The sequence below is a fragment of the Ahaetulla prasina genome, chromosome 2 (genome assembly GCF_028640845.1).
Source record: "Ahaetulla prasina isolate Xishuangbanna chromosome 2, ASM2864084v1, whole genome shotgun sequence".
Classification (NCBI taxonomy): domain Eukaryota; kingdom Metazoa; phylum Chordata; class Lepidosauria; order Squamata; family Colubridae; genus Ahaetulla; species Ahaetulla prasina.
Window position 1 is genome coordinate 72064972 of NC_080540.1, and position 16513 is coordinate 72081484.

The 16513-nt window shown below is 40.2% G+C and overlaps 1 protein-coding gene across 7 annotated transcripts in view; it reads left to right on the plus strand.

The window, feature by feature from the left end:
* Window positions 1-16513, plus strand: part of SFMBT1 (Scm like with four mbt domains 1) — a 146411-nt gene that overhangs the window by 56730 nt on the left and 73168 nt on the right. For 2 of the 7 annotated variants that reach the window (XM_058167440.1, XM_058167441.1), the window contains exon 2: window positions 6418-6563. The exons of 4 other annotated variants lie outside the window; for them this stretch is intronic. The gene's annotated coding sequence lies outside the window, so the exon portion shown is untranslated. The remainder of the gene's footprint in view (window positions 1-6417; window positions 6564-16513) is intronic. One more of the 7 variants, XM_058167442.1, reaches the window with a different exon arrangement.

Consider the following 16513-nt stretch of genomic DNA (forward strand, 5'->3'; position numbering starts at 1 on the left):
CCATGACTCAGCACTTATCCAGACCTGCCCCTCCCTTCCTTTTGCTGACGCCGCCTATCAATTCTCCTGAAGCGAGGATCTCTCCAGGCTCCAGCTGTTGGCAATTCACATTCCTCAGGCTCACATGCTGTGGGGGAGGGGGAGGGGTCTAGTTGCTCCGTTTGCCTGGGCATGGAGCCAGGGCTGGGGGCTGGAGGCATGCCAGGACATTCATCAGCGTTCGCCAGGAGATAAGAGGGACCCGGCTGCGGGGAAAGCGAGCGAGACACAACAGCATGTGCGTGGAGGGAAGCACACATACATTGCATTATGGGTGCAGGCTTGCACTTTCGGTACTTGACAACGAAAAGGTTAGCTATCACTGATATATGGTATAATAACAGAATCTTGAAAGCCAACTCCATGAGTCTTTATCTCCGTTTATTTAGCTCTAGGGGCTCTAGGTGTCAAGAGGCTGCAGGGAGGCCTGCTAGGCCCAAAACTGGGTGGGGGGATTGCACACACATGCGTGTGGAGTAGCGCATGGAGGTTGCGTGCACAGGTGGTGGGGGTAGAGGGGGGGTCACATGCGCAGGTGCACTCGCTACCATTGCTTTATGGGTGCAGGCATGTACTTTTGGCACACAACGACAAAAAAGTTAGCCATCATTGTTATATGGTATAATAACAGCATTTTGAAAGCCAACTCAATGAGTCTTTATCTCCTTTTATACCAAAACAAGTCAAGAAAGGGATATTTGAGGTCTTCATTGATTTGTCATAATAGTTCTAGCACTTTTTCATACAATAACCACACCCCTCCTTAAGTAAAAACTGAGGCAAGACTTTGATCATGCAGTCATGGCTAACATCTCTTCACCTGCCTTGATATCTCTCTTCTGAGCCATGCAATTCTGGTCTCTCCTGGAGAAATTTAGGGAATGGGAAAATTCTAGGGGATTGTTATTAAGATTCCTGCTTAAGGATGGATTTTTTTTCATTTTGGGTAAGTGGAATCTTTTACTTGCAAAATAATAACAGCCAGCATACTTCGGTGATTTGGAAAATAAAGCACTATAGATGTTAAATGTTTGTATATACAAGGAAAAGGAAAGTTAGGTTTTAGGCGTCATTAAACCTAATAGATAAAGATTGAGTGAGGGAATATTTCCAATATAAAAAAATGAACTGTTTGGAAATTGCTGTTTGGTTGTAGGAAGAGAAAATATTTTAGGCATTTTCCATTTGCTTCACAACTCTAGTAACCATTTGTGGTGGCAGACTTCTACAACATGTAGGTACCAGTTTTGATTGAACTTCTAGGTTGCTTGTATACTATTAGAAACATTAAGTCAGCCAGCGATTAACTGTTAAAAGAGTTGCAATTCCTCTACCTCTACTCTGTGAGTCTGCAGATCTGTGTTTTCTGCTGATAATTTTTGCAGCCTGTAAGCTGTTAGTATCTTCTAATTGCTGTGAAAATGTTTGCCAACTCGGTTTTGAATTAAATGGAAACAAAAAATTAATAAGATTCACTGGTAGTTCATGGTAGGAAACATAACAAATCTACATTGGCTGAACATAGCCATTAAGGCACATTAGCTTCATTTCCAGTATGGATTGTATAAATTTGACCAGTATTTCTCATACTTTTGCTTTCTTTTTTTGTAAACTTATTGGACCTTGCATAAACTTATAACTCAATATGCTTGGGTTTATGCCAAGCAGGTTTTCATCTCATTCCTAGGCAGCTTTTGCACACATCACTTCTAAACCAGATACTATTTTTATGCTGTAAACCTGTTTCCTATTTTCTTAAATCACACATGGACAACTTGTGAAGAAGAAATAATAGAGGAGGGGAAATCAATCTGTTTAGGAGCTCCTCCATCCCTCAGCCTTCTTACTTGGATCTGTATTAGTGAAGTTAAAGTTCTTTTCTACCCTCTAACTCCCTTTGTGACTGCAAAGGAAGATATGCACAGTTTTCAAACATGTCAGCTATCATATAATTTTGGCATGGTGGCTTTATCTACAGGTACTGATTTGGCCCATCAGTAACCCAAATCCTGAAAATATCTCTGAAGGCTCTTTGAATTGTTTCCTATTCCTTGTTAAGTAGTGAAAATAATTCTTTAGATGTTCTTACTTGACCTCCTGACTTATATTATCAGTGAGTGCCTTTAGGATACCGGAAAAATGTGATAACTTTGTGGTCACTTTCTGAGATAAATAGAATTCAGATAAGAGTATTACATTGCATTCTTGAAAGTGCTTTAATAGGAGCACTTTGTGATAAACCAATGATGTCAGTGAAAAAAAGGAAACAATTCAAATAGTTAAACATTTTGGGATAGCTAGCTAGCTAGCTAGCTAATTAGTACAGGTAGTCCTTGACTTACAACTGTTCATTTAGTGATCATTCAAAGTTATAACACCACTGAAAAAAGTGACTTATATCCATTTTCACACTTACGGCCATCGTCATATGATCAAAATACAGACACTTGGCAACTGGTTCATATTTATGACAGCTGCAGTGTCCCAGGGTCATATAATCACCTTCGGTGACCTTGTGATAAGCAAAGTCATGGGAAAGCCAGATTCACTTAACAGCTGTATTACTAAGCTAAGAACTTCTGTGATTCACTTAACTGTCGCAAGAAAGGTCATAAAATGAAGCAAAACTCACTTAACAAATGTCTCACTTACTAGTAGAAATTTTGGCTCAATTGTGATTGTAAATCACCTGTAATCCTAAATTCCTGAGTGCGAAAGAGTAGTTGCTTGTAAATAAGAACGTGTTTTGTTACAAATATAGCCGTATATGATTGAAATTCAATCACTGATTAAATTTGATAAATGAATTTTGTCTATTATTTTTCCAAAAATGAATTTTGTCTATTATTATATTTCTAAAACATCTACTTGTTCTCCATAGTGGTGGTGACAGCAGCCAAGAATTGGTTGTACTTCTGTTCAGATGAAGGACTGAGTCTGTCAGAGTTGTCAAAGTCCTGCCCTTGTTGCTAGGGGCTTCCAGCTTTTGACTCAGTCCTTCAAATTGGATGGACGTTTCAGATTGCTTCTCTCACCGATTCTTGGTTGCTGCTTTATCTTAGTGAACTTCTGGATTTTACTTCTCTAGTATTGTGAGTAGAGAAGGCTGACTCCATATTCTGGTTGAATCGTGCCTATCCCAGGGGCAGGGCTTTGGCTCTGCCACCTGTTGGTGGATCACAGCTCCCTTATTTATTCAATTTTTCAAGGTATAATACCCTTTCATTATTCCCTGGTGCTTCCGTTGAACTGCAGTTGTTCCAGAGTACTGATGGAGCTCTGTGCTCCCATGGATGCTGGGATCAGGACTATTGGAGCTTTAGCACTCCCTTCTGGCAGGAAGAGACTTCGTGGAACTTCGCACTCCTGGTCGCACTCCAGGCTGGTCGCGCTCCCATTCACCTGCCTGTGCTTCAGGTGACAGCCCGGCATTTCCCCGACTTGGCGGTGGCGCTTCTACACCTTCCAGCCTCACATTCCAGAGCTTCAGGCTCTCCTATTAATCGGACCGCCATTGGAGCTTTGCGCTCCACTGTGGAATTTGGAGCTGCCATTTTGAGCCTTACACTCTAATCTATCCAGCGCAACTTTGCAGGGCAATAGGAGCCTGCACTTTCTAAATTGGTTTATTCCAGCCTTACTGATTGTTTTTTATTAATCGGACCATTTGGGTCCCACGGACAGCGCCTTCAGGCTATTTGAGCATCAAGATCAGCACCTTAGCCTTTGAGTTGGTACCCTTCAAGCGCCTGCAGCACAAGGGCCTTGGCCTCCATATTTATTACACAAGGCCATTTTGTGAGGCCTTTTCATTGCCGGTCATGATCTGAATTGCCCTTAGCACTTTTTTTTTAAAAAAAATACTAACTTTATATACAAGATAAATATAGATCTCTCCAGATATCCCTTGGACACAAAGTCTGCTGCAATGCCTAAGGCGCTGAGCAAATCTAAGCACGGCCGGAAGGCTGAAGCAGCCAAAAGGGCTGACTTGGTCCCAATGGACTCATGTCTGGGGACATCTAAGGCCAGAGTTCCTATGGACGAGGCCAAGGACAGACATGGCTCCTGCTCTCATCGCAAGACATGTCACTACAGTAAAGCATCCTTATGGGATGAGAGGCTCAGGGATCAGGCCCTGCAAAAGATTTGCAATAGGGCTAGTAAGTAAGCGGCCTCTTCCTTGCTCGCCAGAGAAGATCCATGTACAGTGGTCGAGCCTATTTCCCATGATAGCTCCTCAGGAGCTACTCTGGATTAGGTCTCCCTCCGGGACTGCCCTTTGCGAGTTTCAACGGCGGGCTTGTGGGGACCTGCACTGATACCAGCGCAATAACCTGCTGGGAGTGCGACTTATGTTCGGGATCCCATTCTAGACCCTCATTCTGCAGGCTCCCTGGCGGCTGCTGGAACTTCTTCTGTCCTGGATCTGGGATTCTTCTTTCCTCACAATATTCAGGAAATTATTTCCAGAGCCATACACAATCTCTTTCGGTGGGGTTTCAGCAGTCCAATACGGCTGTTCTGAGATGTCACTTGCATCTGATTTCAGTGCTGACCCTTGTCTGGATGACCTGCAATCCTTTTGAGAGATCGGATTCACTGGCTTCCTCTCAAGGGAGCCATGCATCGCTCCTTGAGGAGGTCGAGCACCGGGACCCTGATCTTTCAAATGATGAAGGCTTGCTACCAGAGCAGCCTGCCTTTACCGGCCTCTTCCCGCTATCCTTGCAGGGGCAGGTGGTGGCTCTTTCTTCTGTACTAACTTGTGGGTTACTTGTGATTCCCTGTCTCAACACCCCACCATACGGAGGTTTCTTCAGGGCGACTAATTTATGTCCCCCATGGTATACAGGTACCCTACATGGGACCTATCTATTGTGCTGCGGTCTCTTATGGGGGCCCTATAGGAACCCTTGAGGGTCACTAGTCTCCATCTCTTGTTCTCTTGCAAGGTCACATTTTTCGTGGCGATTATTTCTGCCAGGCGAATTTCCAAGATTGCTGCCCTCTCCGCAAGGTGTGATCACTGCATCTTTCACGCTGATTGAGTGGTGCTCCGCCTGGATCCTTCCTTTCTACCCAAGATAAACACTCCCTTTCATAGAATGCAAGAACTTATCTTACCCAACTTCTGTCCTGACCCGGCCCATTGCGGTGGCATACCCTGGACGTCCGACAAGCCCTGCGTATCTATCTTAAGCTGACTTCCGTAAGACAGAATCGTTGTTTGTTTCCTTTTTATCAGCTTCTTTAGGTTGCAGGGTGGGGTGAAATGTAAAATTTGTTACTACCGGTTCTGTGGGCGTGGCTTAGTGTGTGTGTGTGGGGTAATGTGACTGGGTGGGCGTGGCCAACTTTTTTTTCCCTTTTAAAAGCATTTTCTCTACAACCTCTTCGGCCGAAGAGGTAGAAAAAATGCTTTTAAAAGGCTCCTCTGACGATCCCAGCTGAGTTGCCTGATCTTCAGAGGCTTTTATTTTCTTTTAAAAGCATTTTTTTGCCTTTAAAAGAAAAAAAAGCCTCTGACGATCAGGTAACTCAGCTGGGATCGTCAGAGGAGCCTTTTAAAAGCATTTTTTTCTACAACTCTTCGGCCGAAGAGGTTGTAAAAAACGCTTTTAAAAGCCTCTGATGATCCCAGCTGAGCCACACAATCATCAGTGCCTTTTTTTTTAATTTTTAATTTCCATCAAAGAAAAAATGCTTTTAAAAGTAAAAAAAAGAACAACCTCTGATGATCGTGTGATTCAGCTGGGCATGGGGAGGGCAGAGATTTTTGCTACTGGTTCTCAGAACCACCCACCACCATCGCTACTGGATTGGCCGATCCGGTCCAAATCAGAGTATTTCACCCCTGTTGCAGGGTCACGCCTTCCATCATCAACAGAGGGATTCGGCAGACTTATCGCCAAGGTGTATAAACTGCAATCCCTTCCCAGGCCCACATGTGTGATGGCTCATTTGACCTGGAGCGCAGCCACGTCGGCAGCATAGACTACTCAGGCTTTGCTGTCAGAAATCTGCAGGACGGCCATGTGGACTTCTCCCTCGCCATTTATCAAACATTATAAATTGGATAAGTTTGCCTCTACTGAGGTGGCATTTGGCCTCAGGGTCTTGCAACGAGTTCATCAGGACGGGGAGGTTTCTGACCAGACTGGGGCCTGCCCAAGATTAAGGGATAGTCAGCTTTGGTATGTCCTATTCCTGGCTGCTGTCTCCACCACTATGGAGAAGGGGCCTTGGACTTACCTGAGACGCATCTTCTCGTTGGGTGGAGACAGTAGCCAGCCCCACCCTTAGTCAGTCTGGTCTTCATTTCTAACTCATTTTTCTCCCAACACGTTGAATCTTTTTTTTCGTCTTTGCCAAAAGCTGGAAGCCACTAGCAACAAGAGCGGGACTTAGCAACTCTGACAGACTCAGTCCTTCAACTGAACAGACGAGTACAACCCATTCCTAGCTGCTGTCTCCACCCAACGAGAAGGTGCGTCTCAGGTAAGACCAACGCCCCTTCTCAGGTAAGAACAGTACCCCTTATTTATTTACCGTGCAATACAAATTACACTTCTGATTAGCATTTTTCAGTTTGCATTATTTACTGAGCAGCAATATTAGTCATTTTATCTGCCAAGTGAATGGGTATAATGGAAGATCAAATTGTGGTTGAAACTTATTTTGGTTTTGTTTTGTTTAGGTCTTAATATGCATTTGTTTTACATATTATATTATTTTAGCTTTAATTATTACAAATCATCAGAATTCTTAATTTGGTCATTTTAGTATCTATTAAGCATTTTTGAGATAAGAGCAGTATCACTAAATCCCTATTTAATTATATTAGTATATTAGGGAAATATTTTTTTAGAATGCTTTCAGAAAAGAGTGTACTGACAAATAGCTAAATATTGTAGATACTACAGTAGATAACTAATGATGATTTTAACATATTTTCTACAACTGTGTAACTTGCCTTTATACTTTTAACGGTTAAATTAATTTAATAGTTCAGCTTCATTAAATTTTATTTATCTTTCCTTTGTATCATTTTTGCTTTTTTCCCCCTACATGCTTAGAAATTCCAATCCACTTGTAATTCAGTTTTTGATGAAAGCTCCTCTCCTAGGACCTGAGGACTGGCGGTTTACTTATTGGCTACTTTTGATTTTAAATAGTCTAGTATATTAATGGTTGTGATTTCATCATTTGAACTGTAGTTTTATTTCTTATCTCTTGTATATCTAAACTATTCTAATGTAAAATAACTAGCGGTCTATGTAGTTTTCAGATTAGAAGGTATATATTTTGAGTACAACGTTAAGCAATCCAGAGTATATTAGTGAAAACTATTTATTCAGTTCTTCATGTTCTAATTATATTTTCCAGGCATGACGAGTGTGCCATATGAATTTTTGTCTTCACTTGCAAAGAAAACAGCATTTTGTCATTTAAAAGTTTTGTGATATCGTTAACAAATGGAAGTTTCTGAACCAAACCCATAATACAAAATGAAAAAAAAAAATCTCCCGAGATTCATTTTTAAAAATAGTAAAGAAGTATTATTTTATCAGAATGGCTAATTCTGATATTTAGTTTTGTCAGATGAACTTCATTGAATATACTAGCAACTGTCGAGATATTTAAGCTTGCAAATAGGAACCAGAGTTTCAAAGTGTAACATTTCAGCCTTCACCAGGTATATCAATAAGCAAGTTGGCATTTGAAATAAAATACAGATTCTGCATATAAGATAGCAGAGAAATGTGTACGTGAGGGGTCCTTGGTGCTGTCTGAGCTTGCTTGATTTCAAGAAATCATGACCCTAACTAGGTAACATCATCAGTGCTAGTAAGAAGTGCTGTTTGCTATCAGTTTATATTCTGGTGTCTTGCCTGTCTGTGTGGGTTGGAGCGGTCTTAGGGATTCTTTGTTTGGGCTGTTTACTAATGACTCTTTGGCAGTTTCTTGATTGGGGTATTGCTTACTTGATTGTTGGTCTGAAGTTGACCTTGGAGTTAATTATCTGTGCTGATCTGAGTGCTGATACTGGTGGAGTGGTGCTGGAATCTCATTTTTTGAGCTGGTTGATTATCTCTTTTCATAGACTATAGATGTTATTGATGTTTATGTGTGTATTGATGGCTGATTTGACAGAGTGCCAGGCTTCTAGAAATTCCCTGGCATTTTTGCATTTGGACTGGTCTGGGATTGTCATATTTTCCCAACTGAAAATATGGTTAAATCTGTCTATATCAGGGGTGCTATTCAGCAGGTTCTGACAGGTTCTGGAGAACCGGTAGCGGAAATTTTGAGTAGTTCGGAAAACCGGCAAATACCACCTCTGGCTGGCTCCAGTGGGGTGGAAATGGAGATTTTGCAATATCCTTCCCCCAGGAGTGGGGAGGGAATGGGGATTTTGTAGTATCCTTCCCCTGCCACACCCACCAAGCCAAGCCACACCCACAGAACCAGTAGTAAAAAAAAATTAAATTCCACCACTGGTCTATATGTTGTGAAATTAAAGTGTATGTAGCCCTTAACTCTGAGAATGAAGAAAATATAGTGCAATTTCATATGATTTGAAATTCCAGAAAGCTCTTCTTTAATATATGTAAGCAAATTAAATGAACATTAAGTGATTAATAATTTAGGTTATAGCAAGTAAGTTGCACCTCTTTTACGATAACATTTCCCTTCACACAAAATACCAAGATTTGTAAAGGTTGTTCTGAGTTCAAAGACATTATATGTTGTTATTTATTATCCCAAAAATAATGTCAAAAAATGCATTAATAAAAAAGAGAAGGCAATTTAGCTAATCATGGTTCTTTGATTGGGCAGCCATTTGTTTGGGACAGTAAAAAGACACTCCTGTGTTCGGTAGGGATTTGTACAAGAAGACCGCAAGATCCCTTACAGCCGTATGATGTAAGATTCTAGGACCGTGATGGCGAACCTATGGCACATGTACCACAGGTGGCACATAAAGCCATATTGGTGGGCACGCGAGTGCTGCCCTAACTTACTCCAATGCGCATGTGTGCGCCAGGCAGCTGATTTTCGGGCCTTCTGGGCCCACTGGAAGTCTGGAAACAGGCTGTTTCCGACCTCTGGAGGGCTTCTGGGTGGGTGGGTGGGTAAGGCTGTTTTTGCCCTCCCCAGGCTCCAAGAAAGCTTCTAGAGCCTGGGAAGGGTGAAAAACGGGCCTACCAGGCCCACTGTGCCATCATGTGCCAAAAACGGGGGAAGTGCGGGGGGGGGAGAGGTCGCATGAATTATGGGTGTGGGCTTGTGCATGTACGACCCCCCTCCCCCCGTGTTCCCCCCACTTTTGGCATGTGATGGCAAAAGGGTTAGCCATCACTGTTCTAGGAGGTCCTCAGTAGAATATTTAAACATCTGTTTCAAATACATATTCAATATTATTTTCTTACAAGTACAAATTAATTTATCTCTATCTAGCTTTCATATTTGTCTGAATATCATTTTCAGTTTTGATATATCCGCTCTTGGTTATTTTCAACATTCTTTCAACCACTGTATAGAAATAACCAAAGTTTAAAATTCAGCAAAATGCCCCAAACACTGCTGTAGATACAAGGCTCATTGTACAAATGAATACTTTTAAAACTTGTGGACTGTTATATTGAAAATTTTTCAAATTGAATGCAGCCTTTCCTATCCAGATGGCATAATTTTTGGTCAAACCATCTGTTGTCAGAAGACGTATAGTGGGTGGGTTTCTTGCTCTCTCAAGATGGATCATGCAAAAACAACTAATGCAAATTGTATAAGAGACATATTGTAGCCTCTAGAACTTTTGTTGCCATTCCCTGTTTTTTAAAAAATTATTTCCTTAAAAGTTCTGCTTTTGTTATGAAAGTGTTTTCTTTTACAGTCCTTCCCTTTCACAGCTACACACACAAACACAAACACACACAAATAAACAAGTCCATATTCTTTAATGCATTGTTATTGACATTTTATTATTTTTAACTTACCTTTTAATTGCAGGAAATCACTAAATGCCTGACAGATGTAAAACATGTATTTTTAGAAACATCAGCAAGTGAAATTATCTGTTAACACATCAAGGTTTGAAGGCATGTAGACATGGCTGTGGAAATGGGGAAGAAATAAAAAAATGTTAACTGATTTTGTTTGTTATAATATGGGGCAGTGGATACAGAGAAGAAAATGTACCAGAACATTGCCATGATAAGGTTAGCAAAGCAGTTTGGGAAAAGCTTGCATAACTGAGAGATCCCACAAGTTGTTGCAAAGCCAGAATTGTTCTATTTTTCCAGAAGATTCCAAGAAACATTTGAGCGGACTTGAGATCAATTCCTGAGGTATTTTTTAGCCATTTTAAGAAAGCCAAATCAAAAATTCAACTCTACCTAAACACTAAAATTACTTTTAAGATGGGCTATAGTATAGAATCTGGCAAGACTGATTTTTTTCTAACTTTACAAGCTCCCCCTCTTATATTCATGTCAATTAGGAAGGTGTTTGTCTGAGACTCTGTCACATTCCTTCTGCATGGTTTGGGCTTAAAACATATTTTTTCCTCTTCTCACTTTGGTAACAGATCTCTCCTATCTCCATCAAAATCATCTTCTTTACTGACAGTGTGAATTGTTTATAGTGGACTGACTAATATTTCCTACATATTCTCTCTTTTTTCTTGGACTTTTGAAAAAAGGAGCTGTTGTTTTTCCTCTTGTGTTATTATTCCTCTTGTGTTATTATTATTCCTAATAACCGTGTTATTAATTTAAAATCTAGAAACCAGATTCCAGCTAAAAAGAAAGATATGACATTTACTCAATGGGTAGCTACATTTCTAGAAAATAGTTTGAAGAAATGATTGATTTGCCCTTCTACATCTCTAGTATTCATCTAATTTGTAAATACAAAGATAATTATTTCAAAGTTGTACATGATCATAGATTTCTAAATTTGGTAATCATTAGTGACCCTTTCTCAGTTACATATCAAATAAATCCAGTATCTTTCAGTCTACAATTATTATTAATAATAGTTATTGACTTTGCACATTACCAGACTCGAAGCAGCCTTGGGTGCTTTACAAAGCAGGAATACGGAAAAAAATGGACATGGAGCAGTATAACACAGGAACAAAAAGATAACAATGGGAAATGCATACATTGTACTCAGAAACAGCTTCACCCACTAGCCAAAAGCTTAGATAAAGAACGAGGTCTTCAAGATCCCCTGAAAACACTGTGTCAGACCTTCAAAGTAGAACAGATTGGGAAACCAAAATCTAATATTTTTATTTTAAGATTAAAGTAACAGAATCTTACAAGTGTGAGTGCACTTCCTCCGTCCCTTGAGGAGAGGTAGAAATCCTCCCTTCATCTTCATGAGAATAGGGAGGGTCTTGTCTAAGACACTCAGGTTACAGATCTGGGCGAGATTCAGACTTCTTTTATCTGACTGTTGACTTAGTTGCCATTCTTTTTTCTGTTTCTCAAAGTTATTTGTTCTGTCTATTACCCTCCAGTAGTTTGGCAGCCCCACAGATCTCTATCAGATTGAAATAGGTAGACTTCCGGTTGACGTCTCAGCGGGAACGGACTGGAAAATAGCTGGCTCTGATGAGCTTCATGAAATCCAGCTGGATGAACCGCTGCTGGGAAACTTTCCAGCCATAGCTGTCCTGTCGGGATGTTGAAGAAAGGAGAGGCGTTTCGTGGACTGTGAGGAATTGGCAATTTCCTCTCTGGAACAGAAACAGCTGTCGCAAAGCGTCAGCGAGGGCAATGGCCATCTTAGGGTGGCCACCTTGAAGCTGGGACAACCGAACCAAAGAATTGTGCAGGAGTAACGTTTGGATGGAATGCTAGAATTGGGTGAGATAAATGCCAAATTATACTAAGAAAAGTTGATATTTTAAAAGAATTCCGGAGCTTGTACTAACGGCTAACTGGCATTTGGGGGAAAAAAAATCACAGACGCAGAACAAAGAGAAAGCATGAACAATAATATAAAGAATCTAAGAGGAAGTCTTGGATTTGGAAAATTGAAAAAAGCAGAAGATTTTAAAACAAAAAAAAGATTTTCGGAAGATAATTCACAAGAAACTTTTAAAAATTACTGGATAAACAATTGGATTAAATAGACTATTTGGTAACGGAGTAGAAACAGAGAGTGCCATCTGCTGTAGGAAAAAAAAGTATGGTAATTTTCTATTCAGATAGACAAAACAGAAGAAATAGCAGCTGGAAACTTCGACCTTGGCCATATAGAAGAAGATAAGTTGGACACTATGAAAACATTTAAGGAGTGACTGTGTTTTACATCTGGGTGGTTGTTTTATTTCTCTTCTCTTCTGGAAGATAGCTTCATAATTGGATTTGACTGTTGCTGAATTTGGATAATAATAATTGAGAAGAACATTTTAATTTTAAAGAACAAAAGGAATAATCTAAGAAGGAAAGAAGAAAAGCGGAGATACAAGAAAACTATATAGACTTTAAATTCTGGTCAAGTGCATAGAGATATAATTGGGGCAGTATTAAATTGTTATAAAATGGAGTTGCAGATAAATGAACAGTTACTTTTGATGTTTAAAAGCATGTGTGAATCTCTAATAGGCAAAAAAGAAACAGAAAATTCATTTAAAAATACAGAAAAGAAAAGGAAGAGGAGTTGGAAGAGGGAAACTTAAATGAGAAACAAGAAATTAACAATGTTGGAGAGAAAGTTTCAAAAAAATAGAAATCAGATAGAAAATATTACAGAATGTCAAAAGAACAGAGAGGAAAGGGGGAAAATCCCCCCTAAAAATAAACAGATAAAAGGGGAAAAAGGGGAATATCTGGAAGAGACAAGGGAAAACTTCGGTGAGGGATGTTCAAACAATACAGCAAAAAAAGATAAAAGGAAGCCAGAAGATTATTATTTATTATTATTATTTATTCAATTTTTATACCGCCCTTCTCCCGAAGGACTCAGGGCGGTGTACAGTCAAGGTAAAACAAACAGTATAATATACAATTAAAATACAAATTAAAAAACTTATTATATAGTTGGCCTAAAAACTTTAAAATATATAAAACTAAAAAACCCCTTAAAATTAATGATAGAAAATTTAAAACCAATAAAATTTAAGCCAGCCCTGCGCGAATAAATAGATGTGTTTTCAATTCGCGGCGGAAGGTCCGAAGGTCAGGTATTTGGCGTAAACCCGGGGGAAGTTCGTTCCAGAGGGTGGGAGCCCCCACAGAGAAGGATCTTCCCCTGGGGGCCGCCAGCCAACATTGCTTGGCGGACGGCACCCTGAGAAGTCCCTCTCTGTGTGAGAGTACGGGTCGGTGGGAGGCATGAGGTAACAGCAGGCGGTCCCGTAAGTACCCAGGCCCTAAGCCATGGAGCGCTTTAAAGGTAGTGACCAAAACCTTAAAGTGCACCCGAAAGGCCACAGGTAGCCAGTGCAGTCTGCACAGGAGCGGTGTTACACGGGAGTTACGCAAAGCTCCCTCTATCACCCGCGCAGCTGCATTCTGGACTAACTGAAGCCTCCGGGTGCACCTCAAGAGGAGCCCCATGTAGAGAGCATTACAATAATCCAAGCGGGAGGTAACGAGCGCATGAGTTACTGTGCACAAGGCATCCCTATCAAGGAAGGGGCGCAACTGCCGAACCAGGCGAACCTGGTGGAAGGCCCTCCTGGAGACGGCCGTCAAATGATCTTCAAACGACAGCCGTTCATCCAGGAGAACACCTAAGTTGCGCACCCTATCCTTTGGGGCCAATAACTCGCCTCCAAGTCAGCTGCGGCTGCAGCTGACTGAATCGGGGTGCCGGCATCCACAGCCACTCCGTCTTGGAGGGATTAAGCTTGAGCCTGTTTCTCCCCATCCAGACCCGTACGATGAAATGTAACATATATAAAAAGAAAAAAACCCAGAGAATTGAGAAATTAGAGTAAGATAAAGGGTCGTGCAAAAAACCATTAGAAAAGGGGATGGTAAAAAGATTTCAAGATGATGGTTAAAGATGAAGGATGATGAGGTAAACATTAGCAAATATATGTAAGATAGATTAATAAATGGGAATAGGAAAGTAGACAATATAATAATAGCACTTTTTAAATTAGAATGAAATTTTAATTGTTATAGTAGTGGCAAGAGAGAAGATTTTTGCAAAGAAGAAGAAATAGAACATGTTTGTGATAAACCACTGCAAATGGAAAGGTAAAAATAAGTAATATAATAATATTATTAATTTTGGTAACAGTGCAAATTAAGATGAATGACTGTTAATGATTTGGAAAAAGGAATTAGACACTTCCAGATATGAAGTAGGGGGGGAAGATGAATATTGGAAAAAATGGGAAGATTAAGAAATATTATAATGATGATTTTGATTATGTATAAGATGTGACCCAGTCAACACTCTGTTCATAAAATATGTATGATGAAAGAATTTTTTTAAAATAAAACTTGTCAAAAAAAAAAAAAGATTTAAATAGGTAGTCCTACAAGTTGTAAGAGAAGAATTTAGAAAAAAAAACTACTTTTACCTCTATCCTCTATTGTATTCTAGTCCACATATGCCATCTCCTTCTGTATAAAGATTTGTGTTATCTTGTATAGCATTTTCATAGAATAAAATGGAAATCTGTATATGAAACCTACTGTTAAATGTTACACTTGCAGTTTTTTTTCTTTTCAACTAAGATTGCTGAAAGCGAAAGCGGGATTAAGTGAAACACAAATCAAACAGAATACTGTGAATGAAATTGTTTTAAATGTCAAAAAAGACTTCCACAAAGTAGAGTTCATGAGTAACTTCCCTTTAAAGCTATGAACTATTTTTTTTATTACTTATGATGTGTGGATTAAAGTTGTGATTCACTCTACATTACTTGATTACTGTCTGCTACTTTAATCTTGCTTACACAGATATTAATATCAAGTAAGTTTTATTTATTTTTTCCTCTAATGTTCTTCAACTTCTTATTGCCTTCTGTTGGGTCCAGAGATTAAATCAGAAAGACTGTAGATCAGTTATTTTTGTTCCTGAGGTTTCGTATTTCTTCTGGTACTCTATCCCAGACTGGATATATGGATAAGTTTTGATATTGTCAGGTATTTAAGCCTATTGCACGAATGACAGTTGAAAGCCTGTAACTTAGATAGAAATAGTTATGTGAAAATTGTACTTTTCCTAACATTTATCTGACAATTCCATGACAATATCTTTGAAAGTGTTACCATGAAAGGCTTAACATGTCATGGAAATATAAAGGACATCTGGATATATGGTACCAAAGTGAGAGTGTTAGATTGACATGCTTTTAACAGCATTTGTAAAAAAAAAAAAAATTTCAAATATCTAGAGGAACTTTTATCTCTGTTTCCAATGAATTTTGTACACAGAAGGTGTGGTCTTACTGGACTCGGTGCTGTCGCCGGTGAAGGAGAATCCTAGGGCACAAAAAGAAGCCATGCCGCGCCTGGTAGGCTAGCGCCGCAGAGACTAGCTCGTGAGCACTGCCTGCCGTAATGCTCCTCATGGTCAAGTGGGGTGAAACCCTCGAACCCCCTCCGTTCTAGGGCTCAGCAGTTCGGGGCTAGGCCTGTTAGTGCCGCTCTGAAGATCTGGCAGACTTCTCACCATCAAATGGCCTTCAGCAGGCTCTGGCTGGATCGCCGTTCACACTGGCAATAGCGAGGGCTGGACCAGCAGAGCTGGGAGGCCCTTCGTGATGTTTATGCCGGCAAACGGCCTTCAGCGGGATCAGGCTGGACCGTCCTTCATGCTGGCAATGTGGCAGGCTCAACCAGAGAACTGGGAGCCCTGGTGTTTCACTGGTGTTGCTATGAATCAAGCAGTCAAAAATGTTTAGCTCAGAAAAACACGTCTGTCCAAGTCAGACTGAGCCCAAAAGCTCGGAAGCAGGAAAAGGCGGAGCTTAACAGTTTGCACACTCAGTTCTATCGGATAACAGACAGAGTTAACCCATTCCTGGCTGCTGGTCTCACTGTCCCGAGAGAGGACATTCAGGTAAGACTAATGCCCCTTTCCTAACATTTATCTGACAATTCCTTGACAATATCTTTGAAAATGTTACCATGAAAGTGAGTGTGTTAGATTGACACTTTAGCAGCTTTTGTAAAAAAAATATATTCTAATATCTAGATCTAATATCTTTTATCCCTGTTTTCAATGAACTTTGTATGCAGAAATTCTCAGGAAGTTTTTACAAGTTGAATCTTAATTGGATGGAACTTGCATCCATAATTTAGGCTAATATAGTAGCGAATGTCCCAAAGGTGCTTTTTCAAGAGGCAACTGGATTTTCTAGTTTTTTGGGGTTTTTTGAAAGACATTTCACTTCTCATCCAAGAAGCTTCTTTAGCTCTGACTGGATGGTGGAGAATGGAAGGATTTATACTCCTTGCAGACAGCTGACCATTTGCTTTCTTTTAGCACG